The sequence below is a fragment of the Mus caroli genome, chromosome 2 (genome assembly GCF_900094665.2).
Source record: "Mus caroli chromosome 2, CAROLI_EIJ_v1.1, whole genome shotgun sequence".
In the NCBI taxonomy this organism is placed as follows: domain Eukaryota; kingdom Metazoa; phylum Chordata; class Mammalia; order Rodentia; family Muridae; genus Mus; species Mus caroli.
The window spans coordinates 70,436,413-70,460,579 of record NC_034571.1 but is presented as its reverse complement, the minus strand read 5'-3'; the positions used below and the strand labels follow the sequence as shown (position 1 = coordinate 70,460,579).

The window sequence follows — 24,167 nt, the reverse complement described above, 5'->3', positions numbered from 1 at the left end:
AGGCCAGCCTGGTCTACAGAGTGAGTTCCAGGACAGCCAGGGTTATACAGAGAAACCCTGTCTCAAACAAACAAACAAACAAACACAAACAAAACCTGACCTAAGTTTAAACTCAAGTAAACTAATAGGCCAGTACCTAGTTCCAGTTTCCAGGCTACCCCCCAACAAGACCTGCCTCTCCAGGTTATTCCCCAATAAGTCTACACCTCCAGGTTACAAGCCCTCCCCTGCCTAATAACCACCAATTAAAAAGAAAACAGAAGTTAAGTTTATGGTTAGGCTCCTAGCACCAGCCAGCTATGCTAAAGGCCACAGTACCAGCCCAATTAGATGCTTGCCAGGCTAGAAACAGTCACTGCTCGCTTGCCATTTTCTATAAAATGTTCCCCTAATGAGTGTTGGGGGCTTTTCTTCACCAGAACTGTCCTGTGGGTCTGCAGTGTGTTAAGCCCCAAGCTTGAGTTTGTGAATAAAGACTCTGGTGGGATTGCATTGGCTCTGCACCTGATTGGTCTTTCGGGGTTCTTGAATACTTCCTTGGTGCTACATTTTGGTGCACAGGCCTAGAGGTTCCTCGTGGCTTTTAAGACTATGGATCTAGAGAGTGATGTTGGCAAATCCAGTCTAGGTCTGTCTATAAATGTGTTTGTAGTGCTACGACGATAAACTTCCTGTTTCTTTTCTGTCTGTACGTTAAATCTGTCCACATAGTCTGCATGGTTTGGTCTCACACAGTGTGGTCTATGCTGTTCTTTGTTCGTAAATTCTGAGTGGTACCACATCTGTAAATTTGTTCCGGAAAAGAGGCCTTGAATTTGTATCTGTGGCCAAGATGCAGTAAAGGTAGATTTATCAGGGGGTCATGGCCAAGCAGGGCCATGGGGTGGGCGTAGGCTCGGAGAGCCAAGGGCGCCACACCAATTGTATTACTTTTGTCTCTTCCCGACAAGGAGGAAAGGATAAGTTTCTTTTCTTGTGTGTGACAAACACCTTCCAGTTGTTTCTCGTTTCTGCCTGATAGCAAAGGTCAGATTTGTGTTTTTTTGTTAAGGGATGAGCTTTTCATTTTTTGTTTTGTTTTGCTTGTTTGTTCATTTGTTTGTTTTTTATGAGTGCCACTGTCTGGTTGTTTCTCATTTCTGCCTGATAGAAAAGGCAGAACTTGTGTTTTTGTGTGTTACACTTGGGTTCCTCCTTACCAGGTGACTTTGATGGACATAATAACATTCTGAGTTAACAGGAAGGACAGTATTTTCCCGTTTATTTATTCACTTTACATTCTGATCAAAGCTCCTCCTCATCTCCCAGTCTCTCCCACATAGTCCTCCACCCCACTTCTCCCCTTCTCTGAGAAGGGGGACTCCCTCACTGGGTACCAACTCACCCTGGCACATCAAGTCTCTGCTGGACTAGGCACATCTTCTCCCACTGAGGCCCAACAAAACAGCTCTGCTCTGGGTGAGCTACCATGCCCAGCTATTTTTCTGCCTTTTCTTCTTTTTTTCCTAAAAGTACCTTCAGTTCTAGGGACCAATATATCCTAGACATAAATAGCCCTGCTCCAGCTCTTGATTCTATAAAACACACACTCAAGCCTTGTCAAACTTTGTCTTCTGTCAATCCTTGTAGCCCTAACTTTGAAATGAGGGTATGTAGGATAGAGTGTAGAGCCAGGAGATAGGGGTGCCAGGGTGGGATGCATGGCCTATAGACTTTATATAAGGTTCTTTCAACTTCTTTCATTTCACAAGGTACAGAAAAAAAAATTTTTTTTTTGAGTCAGGCTCTCATTATGCAGCACTGACTTGTTGAAATTCATTATGTAGATCAAATAGGCCTAGAGCTCAGAAAGATCTATCTCCCAGTGCTTCTAGAGTGCTGAGATTACGGGTATGTGCCACCAAGCCTAACCTAGAAAATAATTAACAACAAAAGAAGTTTAAGATAGGATTGTATGCAGCCCAGGCTGTCTTGAACTCACTGTGTAACTGAGGGTGACCCTGAACGTTACAAAATCTTTTTTTTTTTAAAGCAAACTAAAGTAAGCAGCAAGAGACTTGGAGCCATCTAAATGATGGCTGATTTAAATTTTCCATAACATTTTCTTTATATAATTGTGATTAAAAAATAAGATGCAAATTATTAGGGAAGCTATTACCCGTGGAATTTGCATAAAACTTTCAAATAAAAATTCCCATTTTTCTTTTAATGATCACTTTGAACTTGATCCTGTGACTATATTTTAGTATTGAGTTTTATGGTTGAAATGGCTTTATGCAGTTTTTGATTCAGACTTTTTAATGATGAATCCCTCATATTCTGAATACTCATTATCATTGAGGGACTATGATCACATAAGTGGGGAATAAAATATTTAAAACCGTTTTACATAGCCATTCAAATTTACAATTATAATTCTATCGAGAGAATCAAACAACTCTTCCTTTTATTGACAAATGTAATGTCATTTCATATGATATTGCAAATGGATTTTAGACCATGTAGGAATTTTATATTAATATTTATACACAGTATCAGCACATCTGTAATCCTAGTGCTTGTGAGGCAAAGATAGGGAAATCACTCCTGGCTACACAGTCAATATCAAGGCCAGCCTGGGCTACCTGAGACCCTGCCCCAAAATTTTAACCTAAATTTGTATCAAAAATCTAGCTTTCAGAATTTATTTGCATCGACAATAAACAATTTAAATGCCATTAGAAGGGCACTGTCAGTGTGACTGTAGGTCAGTGGTAGAGTGCTTGTCTACTATCTGCAAGCACCAAAATAAATAAATAAATAAATAAATAAAAAATGGTTAAAAGGCATTGGCTACTACAAAGGAATAGAAACTGCCATTATGTAGTCTGACAAACACTCAGCATTTCATGGAGTTGAGCTCATCAGAAGCGTTATCCATCCAGCTGTGCTGCCTGACAGACAGCCCCAGCCCTGAGTACATAAATCCTAGGAACCTGGTTTACAAAACAGAGACAGGTAGATCTCTGGGGAGTCTGTGGCCAGCCTAGCCTACATAAGCAGGACCTAGGCTTGCCCAGACTGTGTATTAAGACTTTGTCTCAAATAATAAATAAAATGAAAACCTTTTGAAATATTTAAAATTTTCAGAAGAATCAAACCTTTTAAAAAGCAATGAGAATATTTTGTGACTGGAATGGGGTCTCCTAGTTTTGAAGAAGAGAAAATAGAAGCTAGCAAGGGAAGTGTGTGCTCAGAGTCATCATTCCCTGGGCATGGAGGTGGGCTTTGCATCTTGTCATGGGGCTTCCAAATTCATACAGCCGTTAAAATTCTAGCAGATAGGTCACATGAATGGAAGAAACAGGGCCTGGCTCTCAGTTGATAGGACACTTGCCTCCCAGGCTCGAAGCCCTGAGTCATCTCCAGGACTATATAAAACCAGGTGTGGTGCTTGTGATACCACCGGAAGAGGTAGATACAGGAGGGTCAGAAGTTCAAAGTTATTCTCCCTATATGGCTAGTTCTGGGCCAACCTGGGATGTAGGAGACCCCTGTCCTACAAAACTAAACCAGGCTGGACAGTGGTAGCACATACCTTTAATCCCAGGACTTGGGAGGCAGAGGCAGGCAGATTTCTGAGTTTGATGCCAGCCTGGTCTACAAAGTGAATTCCAGGACAGCCATAGCTACACAGAGAAATCCTGTCTTGAAACCCCCTCAACTCCCCCAAAACAAAACACCTAAACCAGAGACAAAAATCTAATGTGGTTATTAAATTTTTTCTCATTTTTGACATTTGATTATTTTAATAAATGTCTATGAAATTGAGCATGTTACTTACTCCCTAGGGATCTTGGGTTTTTTGTTTGTTTTGTTGTGCTCATTCCTTGAGCCCCAAAAGATCACCTAATGCAATTGCACTAGGGTCTTTATTCAAGCTCGAGCTTGGGCCTTATTGTCATCACTGAAACAGCAGGATGGGAGGGTGAAGCCCGGAGCCCAGTTTCAAACAAGCATTTATAGAGGCAAGCAAACAAGCCAGGTGATAGCGTTGCTCAGCTGCTGCTGTTTCCCTACATCAAAGGCAAAGCTACTCCAGGAGAAAGAACAGGAGGGTTTGCAAGTACTGGAAAATGTGTGTTTTGACAAACAGTAGTTAATCATCAGAGGCCAAAGTTAAAATTGCAAGTAAATGGTATAGAAATAGAAGGTTTGGTGGGTACAGGAACTGACATAACACATTTCACAAAAATCCTGGGATTCAAAACGGCCACTTCAAAAGTAAATTCACAGTTTCTAGGTATTAGAGATTCATCTCAGACAAAACAAAATGTACAATGGCTTAAATGTGAGACTGAAAGGCCAAACATATTTGTTAAAGCCTATGTGGCCGTCATACCCATAAATTTAGGGGAAAGGGATCTTTCTGAGTGGGTTCTCAGATTACCATCCCTGTAATCCAGGCACAGCCCATGGTGAAATAAGGGGTGAAATGGTAGATGTTCCGGGAGAAGGTATTGCTGTATGTCATGAAAACCAACCCTAGCCTGTGCCAATTGTCCAAACACAGGAAAGAACAGGGATGGAGTTTCCAAATTTATAAGGGGGGGCTATTGACAAAGTATCAACAGCCCTACCCTTTTTTTTTTGTTTTTTGTTTTGTTTTTTTTGTTTTTGTTTTTCGAGACAGTGTTTCTCTGTATAGCCCTGACTGTCCTGGAACTCACTCTGTAGACCAGGCTGGCCATGAACTCAGAAACCCGCCTGCCTCTGCCTCCCAAGTGCTGGGATTAAAGGCGTGCGCCACCATGCCCGGCTAGCCCTACCCTTAAAATGGTTGACTGATAACCCTATGCAGGTACATCAGTGGCCTTTGACTAAGGAGAAAATTACAGGCACTTGAGTAACTTCAACATATAAAAGAGTCTACTAGCCCATGGAATTTCCCTGTATTTGTTATAAAAAAAATAAATTGGGAAAATGAAGGATGTTAATAGATTTAAGATCAGCGAAAAGAGTAATTTGACCATCTGGGTGTGGTGGCGCACGCCTTTAATCCCAGCACTCGGGAGGCAGAGGCAGGCGGATTTCTGAGGCCAGCCTGGTCTACAAAGTGAGTTCCAGGACAGCCAGGGCTATACAGAGAAACAAACCCTGTCTCGAAAAAACAAAACAATAACAACAAAAAAGAGTAATTTGACCAATGGGTCCATTACAGCCTGGGGTTCCTTTATCTTGTTTATTACCTAAAGCATGGTCTATGATAAGAATTGATGTAAAAAAAACTGCTTTTTAGAGCCGGGCGTGGTGGCACACGCCTTTAATCCCACCCAGCACTCAGGAGGCAGAGGCAGGCGGATTTCTGAGTTCGAGGCCAGCCTGGTCTACAGAGTGAGTGCCAGGACAGCCAGGGCTACACAGAGAAACCCTGTCTCGAAAAACCAACCAACCAAACAAACAAACAAAAACCATCAAACTGCTTTTTAAAAAACTATTCTTGTTCATGAGCAAGATAGGGAAAGGTTTGCTTTCATAGTATCTACTTGAAATAATGGTTGACCTGTAAAAGGATATCAGTGAAAAGTTCTTCCACAGGGAATGTTAACTAGTCTAACTTCATGTCAATATTTTATGCAATAACTGCTAGAAATAATTCGTAGGCAATATCCTCAATCCACTATTGTTACACTGGTGGTATTTTGTTGGCTGGTTCTGATGCAGATACTTTAGAGAGAAAATGTTTAAGGAAACACAAAGAAATTAGCCATTCTGGGGGGTTATATTGCTATTGAAAAACTACAGAAAGGAGATTTTATTAACTCCTTGGGTTATAAAATAAGTCAAGAAAAAAATTCAACCACAAAAGGTACAGATCAGATCAGTTGCAGACTCTTAATGATTTTCAAAGATTAATGGGAGGTATTAATTGACTATGTCCTACCATTCAATTAACCTCTTAAGAGTTAAATAATTTGTTTCAAACATTACAAGGAGATTGGGACTTAAACAGTCCAAGTTGGTCAACAGCTGAAGCAGAGAGAGTTAACTCTGGTAGTACAGAGACTGTGAGATGTATATGTGCATTGAATAGATCCCAAAACTTGATTGTATTTTGGTTATTTTGTCTTCAACTCATTCTCCTACTGTGCTCATGATGCGAAACGAAGATAGTTTTATGGACTGGATTTTCTTAGCACACAAAGTAAAAAATTACAGACTTACATAGAAAAAGTTTCTGACTTAATCATAAAAAAAAAAGATAGAATAAGATTACATCAATTGTCGGGAACAGACCTGGCAGAAATTGTAGTACCTTATACTAATAGTAGTTTGTCATTATGGTTAATCAGTGAGGATTGGCAAAGAGCTTGTAGCAACTATTTGGGAGAAATTAACACCAAATATCATAAAAGCAAAAGAACGAATTGACCTCTCCTACATATTATAAAAGGAACGCCAGTTCCTCAGGCACCTACATTCTATCCTGATGCAGGAAACAGGGGATGGCAGGCTCAAAGTCAGACAGGAGGCACTATTTTTTTCTCCTGTAGACCTCAAACTAGATTTTACCAAGACGTTTTTCTTCCCAAGTCGTGTGAAATGTAAATGTTAATTGTGTTTTACTCATCTAATTAGATGTGTGAGTTGAGTATAAAATAAGCCACTAGCTATTTCCTCACTAGAGACCATTTCTCAGGGATGAGCAAAATAGCATCCTTTTGTAATGAAAGCAATATATGATATCATCTGTGCTGGAGGAATGAATTCTTTCTGAGGCTTCTCCCTAAGAAATGAGGTTGAAAGATGAGTTAAATCTTCCCAGATTCTCTACTCCAGCCTCCGTGTAAACAAAGCAGGTATTGTACAGTTTAAAATGAAGTTGGGATTGTCTCCTAGTCATCTCTTTCCATAGGGTTCTGTTGAGAAGAAAAAAAAATCTTTTTTTTTGTTTGTTTGTTTTTTCCCGAGACAGGGTTTCTCTGTGTAGCCCTATGCTGTTCTGGAACTCACTGTGTAGACCTCGAACTTAGAAATTTGCCTGCCTCTGCCTCCCGAGTGCTGGGATTTAAAGGCATGGGCCACCATTGCCCGACCGAAAAATATTTCTTTTAAAGGGCATCACTATATAGCCCTGGCTGGCCTGGAACTCACGATGCAGGTCAGTGGCCTGAAGAGGAAATTTCTGTTTTCTTTGGAGACTGAGTTGTCCTGTGATGTTTTCCTGGAAGCTGGCTTGTGAGAGGATGTTATGCTGACGCAGACATGTGAGAATATGTTTAGCTGGAACAGAGAGACATGTGGTGGTTTTCTGGAAGCTGTCTTGTAAAAAGGCATGGCATGTTTTGCTGGAGCATATGCTTGCGAGGGCGCATATTTAGAAAGAATGTAAATGTGACTCCACAGACAGAGCATGTGCTTGCCTGGGTTCACCTTGCAACACTGCTGGCTTCCACTGACCTTTGCTTGTCCTGACTTCAGGGAAACTGGCCTCATGGTATCCCCAGCCTCGAGCTGATTTGCCGGGGCCTGGCTGTTTCTGCTGGATTGGGTTTATACTGCTGATTCCTGCTTGGTGACACTATTGAGCTGCACTGCTGGTACCCTGACAACGAAGGGCGGAACTGCCCCAAAGAAGTGCTTCTAAACAGGTCCACACCCCCCATTTCCCATTAACCTTTCTTTCCTTCTACCTCTGGAAGGTGGACTAGAATGGAGGTTGAAATGTTTAATTACCCTTATAAAGTAGGTTTTGAAAAATCTAAGCCTATATTGGCCTCAAACTCAGAGAGATCTGTCAGCCATTATGGGTCTGGAAGCTCAGGGTTTTTTGTTTGTTTGTTTGGTTGGTTGGTTGGTTGGTTGGTTTGGTTTGGTTTTTTTTTTTCTTTTTGTTTTTTCGAGGTATTTTTGTTTTTCAAATCAAGGATTCTCTATGTAGCCCTCGCTGTCCTGGAACTCACTTTGTAGACCAGGCTGGCCTCGAACTCAGAAATCCACCTGCCTCTGCCTCCCGAGTGCTGGGATTAAAGGCATGTGCCACCACGCCCGGCTCTTTTTTTTTTTTTTAAGTCACATACAGTTCCTGTTTTTCTGTGGCTTTTTATTGTTCTTCAGTATCAGCTGTTGAATACCAATTTCTTGGCTAAATTTCGTAAGATGATAAACCAAAAATGCTGTATGGCAAACATAAAATCTTTAATTTTTTTTTCAGAAATAATATGTACACTATCACTCCACGTGCCAGTGTGTCACCTAGAGACAGCAAGCCATCCATCCTCACACCACCCTAGAATCTCATGGAAAGGAACAGAATAACAGAGTCAAACCCATTGCTCTCAACTGTCTACAGCAAGATGCACAATTTTTCTGTTTCTTCTAAATAATTTCCTGGCTTTCTGGCACTCCTAAATTCAACAAAATAGCCTGGAACACCCCACAAAGCCTGCAATGTCCCTTCTCCGTGTTTGTCTTTCCTGAATTGTGCTACGCCTGTGTACTTAACCCCTTAAATGCTCGAAAGGGACCCTCCTGGTAAGGACTCAAGCAGGAGGAAAATAGGGGTAAGAAAAGCCTGTGAGTAGTCTTCGTTTATACCCATGACTCATGTCCTACTAATGTCACCTCTCTCTTGACCCTGTCCCCAAAGGGATGAGCCTGCAGTGGGAAGGAGTCAGTGAGCAGAGAAATTGGAATGAGTTACTTTCTTCTAGGGGTGGTTTCTTTGGTTTCCGTTTTGACAGAGCCTCATAGGGCAGCCTGGTTTTGAACTTGTAACAGAGGGTGACCTTGGAGTCTTGATCCTCCTGCTTAAACCTCCTAAATGCTGAGATTATAGACATGGGCCACCACACCCATCACTGCTTCATCAAGAGGTCACAAGAGATGAGGAGGTGATAATCCCAATTTTACTTTTCTATTAACATTTCTATTGCAGTTTATAATCAGCTTTGTTTTACTAAAGAGTAATTGGCCAATAGCCTACTTGTGTGTGAAAGCTGCACACTTGAATCCTTTGATGAGTGTGTACAATTGCCATAAACTATACTACTTAAGACATAGATTATTTACCACTTGGATTTTACTGTGAACGTAGAGAATCTAGTTTGCACACACAGCCCTGTATAACGTGAGTGGCCAGAGAGATATCACACTGCCTCAGAGAGTGCCAGAAAGGATTCAGAGAAAGCAGAACTTCTTGTCCTCTGCACCTTGATGGGCATGTATGTCCACGAGAGACATTTTGCCATTGGCACTCTTTCAGACTTCCAAGGCCGCAGCTGCCAGCTCTGCCTTGGGCATCATCATGGTTGACTGTTTGCTTCGGAGTCATGGTTCTGCTGTTTCATGTCCAGGATGTTGACTTTTCTTGGCAGCTGCTCTAACAGTCATGCGTTTGGAATGCCTGGCTTTTGATGAAACATTACATCAAAGACCAAGGTATCCAGTTTCACAGATGATTGCCCAGGCCTTTGGATGATGCAATGCAAAGGACTCGGGTCTTAGCTATAGCCAGAATGAGCTCTGACCAACAGAAATAGGATTCAAGGGAAGGTGGCATTTATTCACTGTTTTTCCTACCTCATTAGTTCACTGCCCAGTGGTGGCTTTCCATGTTGCTGAAGTTGTTTCCCTGCAATTCCTGCCGTTTCTCCCATTTCTCCTCCCTCTCTTTCTTTAAAATAAAGAAAAAAGGAAAGAAAAAATATAAATCATGTATATTTGTGTGTCTGTGAGTATATGCTATTTGTGTAGAGGTGCTGTGGAAGTCAGAGGGGTAGGATCCCCTGGAGATGGAGTTACAGGCAGTTATAGGTTCTGGGATTTGAAGAACCAGGGTTCTCTGAAAAAGATCTTAACCACTGAGCCCTCTTTTCAGCCCAGTGCTCCTTTGAGACAAGGTCTCCCCTTTTCTCCAGCTTCACTCATACGCTCCTCTCCTGTGCTGGGTGGGATAGGTGCCTAAGGAGAAGGCAACGGGGGAGGGGGGGCGAGGTAGGGGGAGGTTGGGGGGAATCTTAATCCTGGCCTGGCACTCTTTAAGTGTGTTTCCTTACTGTACTGCAGTAAGGAAAGCAGAGGGAAGAACTAGAGATCTTTTATGTCATCTGCTTAAAGTGGCTGAGAAAGGAAACACCATGTTAATTATGTATCTGGATTAGGCAGTAACAGCTTGTCTGTGAAAAATAAGTAGATGGTCTTATTTTTCTTAATTGAAGATTAACTAATAGTTGTTAATGCAGTCCATTTGACCTTTGGGAGGTAGATCCACAATGATTTTCTGAAACTTAAAAGAAGTTTTAAGTTTACAAAAAGAGAGAAATGTTTAGATATGTCAGTATTACCATCATTTGCAATCTATAAACAATTTTGAATTAAAAGCAAGAACATTATTTTTAGATATTCTTGTTATTGGGGAAGAACAAGAATTAAACAAAATTCAGACCAAAAAAAGCAGTTTTTTTTTGTTTGTTTGTTTGTTTGTTTTTTTGTTTTTCGAGACAGGATTTCTCTGTGCAGTCCTGGCTGTCCTGGAACTCACTCTGTAGACCAGGCTGGCCTTGAATTCAGAAATCCACCTGCCTCTGCCTCCCAAGTGCTAGGATTAAAGGTGTGGGCCACCACTGTCCGGCTAACCATGACAATTCTAAGTTTTGGGTGAACTGTATTGTCTCAGGATACATCAGCAGCAAGACTCCACCCATTACTCTAGTAGTTTTAGGTTCTGTAGCTTTGTATTGTAACTGAGGTGACAGGCAACAGTTACATGCAGTTAGTCTGCTCAGAGAATTTAACTTTGCCTAGAGGATTCTTCCTGACCAGGCACCATTCACACCTGGCCCGTCCCGCTGCCACTGCCAGCTGCCTGCTCCATCTGCCCTCGAATCCACGCCACCGATGGTCAGGTCCCTCTTCCTGGCATGTGAGTCCCAGTTGTGTGTTGCCCCTGGCCATGTGCCACCATAGCCCAGCAGGTGGCAGCAGGAGAGGTGCAACTTCCTGTTTCTTTAAACCCCGAAAAGCCGAAAGGGAAAGGGAGACAGGTATAGGAGCCTGGTGGCAGGGGTTGAGGAGGTGAGAGTGGGTTTTGAACTCGTGAGCCAGAAGACAGATGGTTATGTCTCAAGTCTGAAGCCAGAGGAGTGCTCGGCTACAGCATCTTGCAGACTGGGCTCTGGAAAACAAAAACAAAAAAACCTGTTTAAAACGGTAATCTGGCCGGGGCGTGGTGGCGCAAGCCTTTAATCCCAGCACTGGGGAGGCAGAGGCAGGCAGATTTCTGAGTTCGAGGCCAGCCTGGTCTACAAAGTGAGTTCCGGGACAGCCAGGGCTATACAGGGAAACCCTGTCTCGAAAAAACCCAAAATAAACAAAACAAAAAACAAACAAACAAGTGGTGATCTGACTTTGGGAGGATGTATCCCAGGGGTGCGGGTGGGCATGGGCGGAGAGGGTGGTCATCTACTGAGAATACCCAGGGCTCCAGATTTCAGATGTGGGCACAAGCTGAGCGGGAGGCAGAGCCAGTTGAGGACTGATAGACACCCTCTTCACTTTTGCCTGGATTGAGGAGGTTAGTGTTAAGACCTGGTATAGCCCGTCATTTGGTGCTGTTAATAATGTTATAAGGATGGGCTGGAGAGATGGCTCAGTGGTTAAGAGCACTAACTGCTCTTCCAGAGGTCCTGAGTTCAATTCCCAGCAACCACATGGTGGTTCACAACCATCTATAGTAAGATCTGACCCCCTCTTCTGGGGTGTCTGAAGATAGCTACAGTGTATTTACATATAATAAGTAAATAAATCTTTTTAAAAAAAATAATGTTATAAGGAAACTTTCTCATGCACAAGTTGACTGCATATTCTGTTATGTTCTGCGCTTTGGTGTTCTTGGAAACCAATCACAACTGAGGTCAGTTAGAACTGCTTTGTATAATTAGCCACAATAGGCTTGGACTTGCACCAACCAGCTGGCAACACTTCCTCTACCTATGTGTAAGCTTTTATGGTTTTGCCTTTGTAAGCTGCCCCTGGGATGGACCCCATAAGAGAGACACCTGCACCAATATAAGAAGCCATTTTGAGTAGGGGTCAAGTAAAGTTTAGGTTCCCAAGACCTCCCTGGGAATTGATATCCTACTTGGCAGAAAGGCTCATGTAACTGGGTAACTGAGATCCTGGTTGGCAAATTAAGACATGAATGTTAGACAAGGTAAGTCCCCTGCCACACTCCAACCAATGGGAAGAACAAAGACACATTCCTAAGGAAGTCCCCTACCCCTAAATCCTGATTGGTGGAATAACTTGGCACAGATGTTTGTGGATTTCAGGCTTAAAAGCTCTGTAGGAGTCTGCTCCTGGGTGCAGTCAGCTCCCGTGTTTGGTCTGTGGCCCTGACCGGTCAGTCCTGGGGCCAGTGCTCAGTGAGCTATCCCTGTGTGGCTGAGATCCCTGTGTGGCTGAGATCAGGGTTTATATGATTTGTGGGGGCAACTTCTGGACCCCAGTAGTTATGTTATGAGGCTCTTCCATTTCCTTAGCTGGTTCTTGGACAATGTAGCTGTGTGGGTCAGAGGAAAGAAGTAGAGAGCTCTCTCTCTCTCTCTCTCTCTCTCTCTCTCTCTCTCTCTCTCTCTCTCTCCTTTGGCAGAGGGAAGGGATTGGGAAGAGCCCTGAGTTGGCGTGTGCGTGTGTAAAGGTGTCCTGTGGCACATGGGCAGGGGAAAAAGGGTAGGGGGAGGCTACTATTGTAATGGCGTCCTGTGGAGGGCAGGATTGCTGGGCTGGGGAGGGAAGTTGAGAGCCCACATTTTTTGGTGAGTTTTTTATGGGGGACTTTAATAGGACCTGCATTTTTTTTAAAAAAAAGTTTTTTTTAATGTGCTTTTTGTGTGATGAGGTGTTCCCCATCATAGAAAAGGAAAGCAACACCTTATCCAATTGGAATGTTCCTGCAGCCTTTCTGCTCCAGAGGATTCCACAGGGGTCCAAAATGTTCAGCTTTCTCACAAATTTTAAAAGAGTTCTGGTGACTTCCCTAGGTGGTATTTAAAAGGTCACTGAGGAACCATTTGTTTGTTTGTTTGTTTCAAGGAGAAATTAGAGAGAGGGGGTTTTGCTCTTGTGGACTGTCAGGTTTCAGAGGTTTAGGGACGTTCTGCTAACACCAGAGAGTGGCTCTGGACTGGAGTCATCAGGTCAGATGTCCTTTCAGTGTATCTGAATCCATGAGTTGACTCCTGTGGAAAACACAGTAGGGCTAATCATTGGGCTAATGTCAAAGGCTGGTTGGGGGAAGGGGCAAAGGGAATGCTTGGGGCTGGGTTCACTCACCCTCTTTTTGTTCAACCCAGAGGTCCTGTTGGATTCCCATGGGTACCAGCTGTGGTTTATGTCAGCTGGTTGTGCCCCGTGTTGAGCACCAGCTGAGGTTCTGCTTCCATCGCTTCTCCCTCTAAGGGTGTCCAGATGCTGCGGCACACCAGGCTGAAAGGAGGAGGTGGAGTCTGGAAAGGGTGGGGTTCTGTAGGATTCCAGTCAAGTGAGTGCTGGGAGTGGGGAGGGGGAGAAGGCCTCTCCAAGAATCTTAAGTGTTAACAGCTCCTTTAGATGAAGGTCTCCTCCCACAGTCTTCAGCTAAGCAGCTCTTAGATGGTCTTACATGATCTTAGCTTGTGTTCAGGGTAGACTTGCACCCATACACTTTTGAGGGGTGAGTCAGGGGTCTATGTGAACCTTAGAGAGTGGGAAGGAGTTTTCAGGGTAAATGAAAATCTCTGGTTAGAGTTTATAAGTTCTGAGAACACCTCATTTGCATGGAGAGGCATTCCAGGAATCCCAGGTACTTGCTGGGCATCTTCTCCTCAGGAAAAGAGGAAGTTGAAATTGTAGGTCGGCCTAGGACTACTTGACCTTCCCCAGGTGTGGCTCCCCAGACAAAATCAGAGAAGGGCAGACCCTGCAGGTGAAGGGAGTCCTCCATTTTGCGCAGAGCTCAGAGAAGCTATCCTGTCATGGTAGGTGTCGACCTTAATTATCAGGGTTTCTCCACAGACAGGGGCCTCCTACCTGTGCTGAACCGCCTCCCACCCCCCACCCCCGACTCAAACCCCACCCCACCCCCCGACCCGACCCTCCGAAAATCTGTCAGGAACATCTTCACCAAGGAATGTGGATTTGGCTTTATACAATTTGGTTTGAGAATAGATTGGAATTTACTAGCTCGTGCTCACCGCACACAGAGCCCACCAAAGTGAATGGTAGCCTGGAGACCAGGTACAGGTGGATCGAGCTCGAGCCGAAGTAGGGAGAAGTAGAACACAGGTGACACCTGGGAGACCAGATCACCGTGGAAAGAAGACCTGCTCATGCGTGCGTGGACTTTTGATTTCAACTTCTCACCTAACACCAGGGGAGATGCTGAAATCAAGGCATTGTACAAATGGAGCCCTTGGGGCAGCGTGTTCCATTTGGGCTTTGAGCCCTGGTTGGCTGCCCATTAGGTAAATGAAACTCAGAGTGACCCAGAAGAACTTCGCCATTGGCTACAAGATGGGCAAAATCCAGCTTCACAGTAAAGTGAACGACAGGAGCAGTTTGGTGGCTGCTTCCAGAAGCTGAGTAAGTTGAAAAGCGCTGTCTATGTTGCCCCGACAGCAGGCAACAGTGACATTTGCTTAGGAATAGCTGCCCAGTATCAGGAGGACTTTGAGTCTTAATTTACTGCCAAAGTAAACAACACCAGCCAGATCCATCTAGGGTACACTCGGGCCCTAAAGCCAGGCACCAAAGTGATGCTGTCAGTCTCCTGGACCGCCAACATCAATGGTGGTGTCTACAAGCTTGACCCAGGACTGGAACTTCAAGCTAAATGAAAACTGTACAATCATTAATTTTAAACTATTTTTGTCAAATAGCTACCTTCAGAATTTTGTGTACCTGTTAATGTTGTATGCAAACATTGCTAAATGCCACATTAGATCCAGGTTAAGAATGATTCAACTTTAAGATGTTATCATTTCAGAGGTATGGAAGAAGATCTTTTTCAGAAGGGTCCTTTCAGCAGTTGGCTTGGGGAGGGGCCCTTTATCGCTGAGTTTCTCCTTTTAATCTAGAAACTTGTGGAAGCTGGCAATGCATAGGTTCTTTGTAAATCTGCGAGTCCACAGATGAAATTGTAATTTCCTGGACACCCAACCATTGCGTCCCACCCTAATTGCTAAAAAGAATGCACACACCATCTGGAATGGACCTTTTAAGGCAAATCTTCACGTCCTCTTCCCACACTAGCCGATCAGTACCTGTTTTCTTGCCAAAAATAGTCTGAGAGTGTGGTTAGGGGTGAGTGTGACGGGGCCATATCATTGAGGACTTAGTTCTTCCTTGTGTTGTGGTGTTTTGTTATTTTAATTAATTAATTAATTAATAGACAGGATTTCTTTGTATAACAACCCTAGTTGTCCTGGAACTTGCTTGGTGGGGCAGGCTAGCCTTGAACTCACAGAGATCCTCTTGTCTCTGCCTCCAGAGTGCTGGCATCAAAGGTGTGCACCACCACATCTGGCGGGTTTTTTTTTTTTTTCTTTCCTTTCCACATTGCACCACAGCCTTATGCAGGGTCTGGAATCCACAGCTCCAAGCTGGGCAGGTGCCTCTAATCACACCATGATAACATAGGGATCTAAACTGACTTCTGTCTCACATTCTATTTTTTTTTTTTTTTTAGCAATTTAATAGAAATATCTTAGAGTCTTCCATTTCGTGTGGAGTTAGGTCCTTCAAACGCTGTAATTAACAACACTTAAAATAAAACAAGTAAAATGGTGGGGGTGGGGGGTGGGGGGACGAGGAGCTGAGGCTTCTGGAACTGAGCCGATGGTGCCTCGCTGACTCACAGGGTAGGGCGAGCAGTTTGGCTGGGTTGAATTTGAGGCACATGAAAGATAGTCTGTTCGTTCTTGCCTATATTTAGATTTTTTTTTAACCTTGAAATAAATGTCACAGTCTTTTTGATTTGACCTATCCCTTGATGTCTTGAGGGTTGTTCATTCTTTAAATAGGTTTGTCTGTGTAGTCTCCTGTAGGTAGACCGCCCTGGCTAGATCTTGTTGCTAAGAAAACACTGCTATATTTTCAAGACTGAGAAACTAAATGTTAAACGAGGTTTAGCATCCCTTGCCTATAATAACAGCACCCAGGAGACAAGGAGGGTCAGGAATCTGAGACCAGCCTGGGCTACATATGTGGAGTTTTAGGAAAGACTGTGTTTCAGAAGGAAACAAGACAAAAGAGGAAAGAAATTAAATGTTTCTAGTGCCTGAGAGGCAGGGGAGTGCAGTTTGCTGGTGACAAAGTATATGCTTATCATGTAGATGGTTTGAACTCAGTTCTTAGCATCACAAAAGAAAGAAAAATGCTTATTTTCTTAATATCAAGCTGGGTGGTAAAATGTACACTACCTTATGAGAATTATAAAAATATATTTTAAAGAAAGTAAACATTTCTTTATTTACATTCAGTCACACACACACGGCTACTTAGAAATTAAATACTTTATAATCGTTTATTGTCATTTCCTCCCAGCTTAATCAAAATCAATCTTTTGTTTGTCATTTGAATAATTTGATCAAAGTCTTATTGCTAATCCTGGGCAAAGTTCAAGTTGAGGCCCCACATTCACAGGTCTGACCTATTTGGCTTTATCTTTGTAAACTACCTCTGCAGTTATAATTAATAATAATGAAAAGCAATTGCTGAGTATGGTAGTGTGTGCCTGTAGTCTTAGTGCTTTAGAGGGTTGGGGCAGGGAGATCACATGTTCTAGGCCAGCCTGGACTTTTCACAAAACTAAACTAAACTATACATGCTCATGAACGTTCATAGTGGGTTATCCCTGCATTGCTTTTTAGCATCAGGGCTCCATGACAGAACCCAGTGGCTCCCATCCTAGTTGTGACTCTGCCATAGGGTTCCTCCTCAGGTCATTAGTTCACAGGCACTTAAAGACATTTTGGTGAGTTATTTTTATATGTAAGTGGGGACTGGAGAGGTGGCTCAGTTAAGAGCATCAACTGCTCTTCCAGAGGACCTGAGTTCAATTCCTAGCAACTACATGGTGGCTCACAACCATCTGTAATGGGATCTGATGTCCTCTTCTGGTGTATCTGAAGAGAGCTGCAGTGTACTTATTTATAATAATAAATAAATCTTTGGGCTGGAGTGAGCAGAGGTCCTAAATTCAATTCCCAGCAATCACATGAAGACTCACAACCACCTGTACAGCTACAGTGTACTCATATACATAAAATAAATAAATAAATGTTTAAAAAATAAAACATGTCGGGCAGTGGTGGCGCATGCTTGTAATCCCAGCACTTGGGAGGCAGAGGCAGGTGGATTTCTGAGTTTGAGGCCAGCCTGGTCTACAAAGTGAGTTCCAGGACAGCCAGGGCTACACAGAGAAACCCTGTCTCGAGAAACCAAAACAAACAACCATAAGTGGATATATTTTCATATAGCTATATACATGTAGTGGCTTCTTTTCTGCAATTCTATAACCACTTTCCAGTACCAGCCACCTCCCATGCCCTCTCTCCCTCTTTCCTCCATCCCTTCCTTCCTCTCTAGGCAGCCCTGGATGTCCTGGAACTCTCTAGGGCAGTTTTTCTCAATGCTGCTACTTTTTAATGCAGTTCCTCATGTTGAGGTGACTTCCAACCATAAAATTATTTTTGTTGCTATTTCATAACTGTAACTTTGTTACTGTTATGAATACTAATGTAAATAGCTGATAAGCAGGATATCTGATATGGGACCCCTGTAGAAGGATCATTTAAACCCAAAAGAAAGGGGTCACAACAACAGGTTGAGAACCTCATCTGTAGGTGGACAAGGCTGGCCCTCAAACTCACAGAGATTCTGTTTCCACCTCCTTGGTGCTGGGATTGAAGCTGTGCACACCTGGCACTCATCTGTGTTCCTTAAAGAAAAAGTGTTGTGAATGTATGTGTGTGTGTGTGTGTGTGTGTATGTATGTATGTATGTATATTTTCCTTTTCTTTTTGTTTTTGTTTTGATACAGGGTTTCTCTGGGTAGCCTGAACTCAATCTATAGAACAGGCTGGCCTTGAACTCAGAAATTCGCCTGCCCCTGCCTCCCAAGTGTTGGGATTAAAGGCGAGCACCACCACTGCCCAGCCTTTTCTCAGTTTTTATGACTTTTCCACAAACTTCTTTATTTCTGACCTAAAGGGGTCACTGTGAAGCTAACAACAGCTCCTCACCACACCCCACCTGTTTTTGGCTTGGATGTTGGCTCTAAACCCTTCTGTGATTGCTGGTGATGAAGAAAGGTTGAGTTCTTTGGAGCTTGTGTACAATTCTGGCTTAAATCTTGCTTTGAGATCTGATTGGCCACATGATGAACTATGGAGGGGTGGTGGTGGAAGGAGATCAGGGGAAAGAGGCAGAAACACTAATTGTCCTCCGCCTAAGGAGACTGAACACAGTCAGTGTAGGCGGAAGCCCTTAGGTGACTGTACTGGAGACAGAGTTGGCGTAGCAAGCCGGGTAGGGTGACTGTGCATCTTGATCCTACCAAGTGGCTCTCTGCTGGGAATTAGCTCTGAAGAGAGATGGGGCCAGGAGAGGCAAGCAGCACATGGTATTTTACCTGGCCAGATTGTGGTATGCTCGCTAATTGTCCCAGTGGAAATAATACACAGCAGTGTAAGGTGTGGTTTATTCCACCAACATTTTAAGCCATTGTAAAATTCTTCTATTTATTTACTTATTTATTTCAGAACTGGGGATGAACCTAGGACTGATAGGCAAGTGTTCTTCCACTGAACAAAAGCCTCAGCCAATTATTTATTTATTTGTAAAAATTATTTTTATTTTTATGTGTATGAGTGTTTTACCTTACCTAATGTGGAGGCCAGGAAATAGTACTGGACCCCCTGGAACTGGAGTTATAGACAGAACTGTGAGCTGCCTCATGGGTACTGGGAATGAAACCCTGACTCTCTGGAAGAATAGCAGCCAGTGCTCTTACCTGTTGAGTCATCTCTTTATGCCCCTCCCCCTGGTTTTTATTTTGATAGATCGTCCTTACTTAGTTACCCAGGCTGCCCTTGAACTCACTCTGTAGTCCAGGTAGACTTTAAATTTTTTGCTTCAGGCTTTCCGGGAGCTGGATTAGAGGCCTACACTCCCAGGCCTGGTTAACAATGTAAATTTTAATCATGAAATGTTTAGGAAGAAAAACACAGAACAATTTAGGTTACTTTTGTATTTTGTTTGGCTTGCTTGCAAGATAAGAATGGAACCCAGGAAGCCGGGCGTGGTGGCGCACGTTTTTAATCCCAGCACTCGGGAGGCAGAGGCAGGCAGATTTCTGAGTTTGAGGCCAGCCTGGTCTACAAAGGGAGTTCCAGAACAGCCAGGGCTATACAGAGAAACCCTGTCTCAAAAAACCAAAAAAAAAAAAAAAAAAGAATGGAACCCAGGAGCTCACAGGATTGACAAACAAGTAGCCACTGTGTTATATTTTATTCTTGAGTTATATTTTATTCTACTTGATGCTTCAACTCTTTAAAAGCGAGAATACTGGGATCATTGAAGATTAACTTTTCAGGAAGGCCTGCAAATCATCTGGGGGCTAAGAGGGCATTTGATGTATCATCACCAGGAAGCATAGATCAATTAAACAAGGATTTATGGTGCTCCCATTCTCAGTTAACAAGGTGGGTATATGGATCAGCCTACATCATAATTCTTGCCTCAATAATAATTTCGGACCAATGATCAATCTTTTATTTTCCTCTGCAAATGTTCACAAGTCATCTATTTAACTAGGCACACTCTCCGCTGACCTTTGCCCCGGGGAAGGTATTAATATCATAGTATATCTTTAGCATTGATCATGCCTTGTTTTTTTATTCTCCTCATAGTCTCCTGATCTGCTCATGTTTTTCTTCTTTCTTTCCTTTAGACAAGGTCCCACTGTGTGACAGGAAGCTTACTAATCAGCCCCAGTCTGCGCTTGAACTGACCACACTCCTACTGCAGCCTACAGAATGCTGGGATTGCCAGCCCCTGGCCCTGGCTTTGACTGCGTTTTGTTGACTGAGTTGATTTAGGCATTTACTCAAGGCCCCTAAGATGGAGCTCAGCTTGTCAGACTTGGCAGCCTTCACTTTTGCCTGCTGAACCATCTCACCAGCCACTTCAGCCTTGAACCTGTCTTTTCATTTAATTAAAAAAAAATTTTTTTTAAAGATTTATTTATTATATGTAAGTACACTGTAGCTGTCTTCACACACTCCAGAAGAGGGAGTCAGATCTCGTTACGGATGGTTGTGAGCCACCATGTGGTTGCTGGGATTTGAACTCTGGATGGACCTTCGGAAGAGCAGTCGGGTGCTCTTACCCACTGAGCCATCTCACCAGCCCTGTCTCCAACACTTTTAACATGAAGTGGTGTTGTATTTTGTCAAATGATTTTTCAGATTCTGATGAAATGATCATATGATTTTTTTATTTGAGTTTGTTTATATAATGGGTAACATAACTGGATTTTCTTGTATTGAACCAACCTGGCATCCGTGGGATGATGCATACTTGATGGTAGAGAGCGATGCTTTTGATGTTTTCTTGGATTCGGTTTGCAAGAATTGTATATGTATTTTTGCATCAATATTCATAAACAAAATTGGACTGAAGTTTTCTTTTTTTGTTGTGTCCCTGTGTGGTTAAAGTATCAGATTAATTGTGCTTCATAGAATGAATTAGGTAGTATTCCTTCTGTTTCAAATTTATGGAGTAACGTCAGGAATATTCCTATTAGGCTGTTGAAGATCTGGTAGAATTCTGCACTAAAGCCATCAGGCACTGGGCTTTTTCTTTTCCATAGTTTTATTTGTGTGAGGAGAAACCATGACAATGACAATGGCAACTCTTATAAAGAAAAACATTTACTTAAACTTGATTACAGTTCAGAGGTCGAGTCCATTATCAGCAATGTGGAAAGCATGATAGCAGGAAAGCAGACATGGTAAGAGAGTAACTGATAGGTGTGCATCTGAATCCATAAGCACCAGGATGTGACAGTGAAACACTATCCACACTTGAGCTTCTGAGACCTTAAAGCCTACCACATAGTTATACAACTTCTCCAACAAAGCCACATCTATGCCAACAACGTCACACAGCATAATAATGCCACTCCTCATTGGACAATAGTTGTCATTTTCATTCAAACCACCATAGAATATATATCTGATTTGTGTGTGTGTGTGTGTGTGTGTGTGTGTGTGTGTGTGTGTGTGCTGTTTCTTGGGCCCTTTTAAATGTTTGTTTTGCCCAAATATGATACTTTAGCTTTTATTTCATCTTCTTATACTNCTCGTTACGGATGGTTGTGAGCCACCATGTGGTTGCTGGGATTTGAACTCTGGACCTTTGGAAGAGCAGTCGGGTGCTCTTACCCACTGAGCCATAGTTTCTTTAAAACCCACTTTGGGGTGTGTGTGTGTGTGTGTATGTGTGTGTTTTCTCATTTAGATTTAGAAATTAGGATGGAAAGGGAAGTCTCTCCCAGGGGGTCTTTCTTGGCAGGGCCTCGTATATGAGATGATCCAATAGGAAAGCTACTCTTTCCTTATCCTGGAAAATTGCCAACCCCTCTCTCCCTCCCTGATACAATTTGTCTTTACACTTTTTAATTGATCTTTATTTTGTGTACAAATGTGTGAGTGCCCACATCCCACAGTGGGAGTGTGGGTACATCCCATGGTAATATGTGTTTCACAGAGACATCTTGTGGGACTCAGTGTTAGCCTTTCACTGTGTGACTAAACTCAGGTGGTCAGGCTTGGCAGCTAATGTCTTGACCCACTAAGCCATCTCACTGGCCCTAAAATTTGTGAGGTTTTCTTAGGTCCCATCTCTACTGTATCTTATAAAAAAGCAAACTTGGGGCTGAGGAGATGGCACAGTGGTTAAGAGTGCCTGCTGCTCTCTCCCAGAGGACTGGAATTGGTTCCCAGCACCCACATTCGGTGATTCTCAGCCACCTATAACTCCAGCTTCAGGGGATTAGATGTTCTCTCTTCCAGCCTCCACGGGCACCCTTGCACCCACACTGTACATATACATACGTATAAAAAGATTGTTGTAAAAAAGAAGAGGGAAAAATTGCTATTTTGGTCAAATATGTAGTAAATATTTCATTCCTAGAAAACATAATTTAGCATGTCAGGAGCTTCATTATTTTAATCTGACAAGGACAGAGACTGTGTTAGGTACTATAGAAGGAAAAAAAATCAAGTTTTGCCAGACTTGGTTTTACCTTTATAATTTGGAAAATGAAACCAAACATCATACACACTTATAATGCAAACATGTTCTCTCTTTTATGTATTACAACTTTTTCATAATAAAACCCCAAATCTTCAATAAGAAAGATTGTAAACAGGAGGAAAGTAGAACAAGATGAAGAATTAAGCACCTAAACATCATAATTAATACTCTTATGAGAAATCTCATTTAGCTCCTTCTGTGTGTGTATGTGTATATATGTGTGTGTGTGTGTGTGTGTGTGTGTGTGTGTGTGTGTGTGCTGCTGGGAGTCAAACCCAGGGCGTTGTGCATGTTATACAAGCATTCTACCCCTGTGTGACACCCCACGTTCCATACTTGTCATTTTAACAAGCATGATTGCTTGTTAAAAAATTAATTTCTTTAGTTTTTACAAGTTAAAATCATGTAATATGTGTAATGTGTACAAGTGTGTGTGTACTTCCGTGCAGGTATGTGCACAGGGGTGTCCGCATGGAGGCCAGAAGCACAGCGTTTCCTCTTCTACCACTGTCCGCCTCATTCCTTTGAGACAGGGTCTCTCAGTGAACACGGTGCTCACATTTTCTTTTTCCTGCTAGGCTGGCAGCCAGCAAGCTTCAGGATTCTTCTGCCTCTTTTCTACCCTAGTCTCAAGGTTACAGGTCTGTGTGGGGCCATACTCAGTTTTGTTTGGGCTTGGAGATCTGAACTCTGGTTCTCACGCTTGTACAACAACTAGCACTCTTAACCAATGTTAATGTTAACCAATGTCCCCAGCCCTGATTGCACAGTTTAAAATAACTTAGTGTTGTATTTTCAATCATTTGCATGGCTGAAAGATATCTGTCCAGTACAACCTGACGGTGCATCTCTATCAGATGGAATGATGTCTTCTCTTTATCAGAGCCAGGAGTTACCACCAGGGGAATTCCACTGTCTTCCTTCCCAAGTGAGGACAAACTGGTTCTTCAAGTCTGCAGTACTCCCTGTTGTGTCTGGCTTTTTTTGCAGGCCAGACAGGCTACTATAAATCCCAGTCCACTCTCCTTCTTTTATATTCACTCCAATCTCAGTATGTCTAACTGTCAACTTGTGTACTACCTGGTGTTTGCCACCGGTGCACAGGTGGAAGGAAGGCTCCCAGATTGTTTTCCTTCTCAGACTTTGAGTTGAAATTTCTCCATGGAGGTCTATAATGTCTTTCCTCCTCTTCCTCCTCACCCTCTCCCCTCCTTCCCCCCTCCCCTCCTCCTCCTCCTCTTCTTTTTAAATTTTTACTTTGTGTGTGTGTTTTGACTGCATGTATATATGTGCACTCATGTATGTGTGATACCCCAGGGGACAGAAGAAGGTGTTGCCTTGGAATTGGACTTGCAGCTGGGTTGTGAGCCACTGGAAACCAAACATGGGTCTTTTATGAGAGCATCCAGTGCTCTTTACCCATCTCTCCAACTCCTGCAATGTTCTTTTTTTTTTTTTTTTTTTTTTTTTTTTTCGAGACAGGGTTTCTCTGTATAGCACTATAGCACTGGCTGTCCTAGAACTCACTCTGTAGACCTGGCTGGCCTCGATCTCAGAAATCCACCTGCCTCTGCCTCCCAAGTGCTGGGATTAAAGGCGTGTGTCACCACACCCGGCTTGCAATGTTCTTCTTAATGGAGTGTCCATTCCTAGAATGTTTTCAGATTCTGAGAGATTAATACCAAATAAGGGGTGGGAGGCACTCTTCCAATGCTTAGATGCAACAAACATTGTTACTGTGATGGTCCCTCCCCATACTCATCAATGACTACCAAGGGTCTCAAAACATGTTCTGGGACACCCATCTCCCTCAAAAGGGCAGTCTT

The 24,167-nt window shown here is 42.9% G+C and overlaps 1 long non-coding RNA gene across 1 annotated transcript in view; it reads left to right on the top strand.

Moving 5' to 3' along the window:
• The window catches only part of LOC115029265, an 11,723-nt gene extending 2,085 nt beyond the window's left edge, over positions 1–9,638 (top strand). Inside the window, exon 3 of the long non-coding RNA XR_003834848.1 lies at positions 8,195–9,638. This is a non-coding gene — a long non-coding RNA (uncharacterized LOC115029265). The remainder of the gene's footprint in view (positions 1–8,194) is intronic.
• Positions 9,639–24,167: the final 14,529 nt, after the last annotated feature.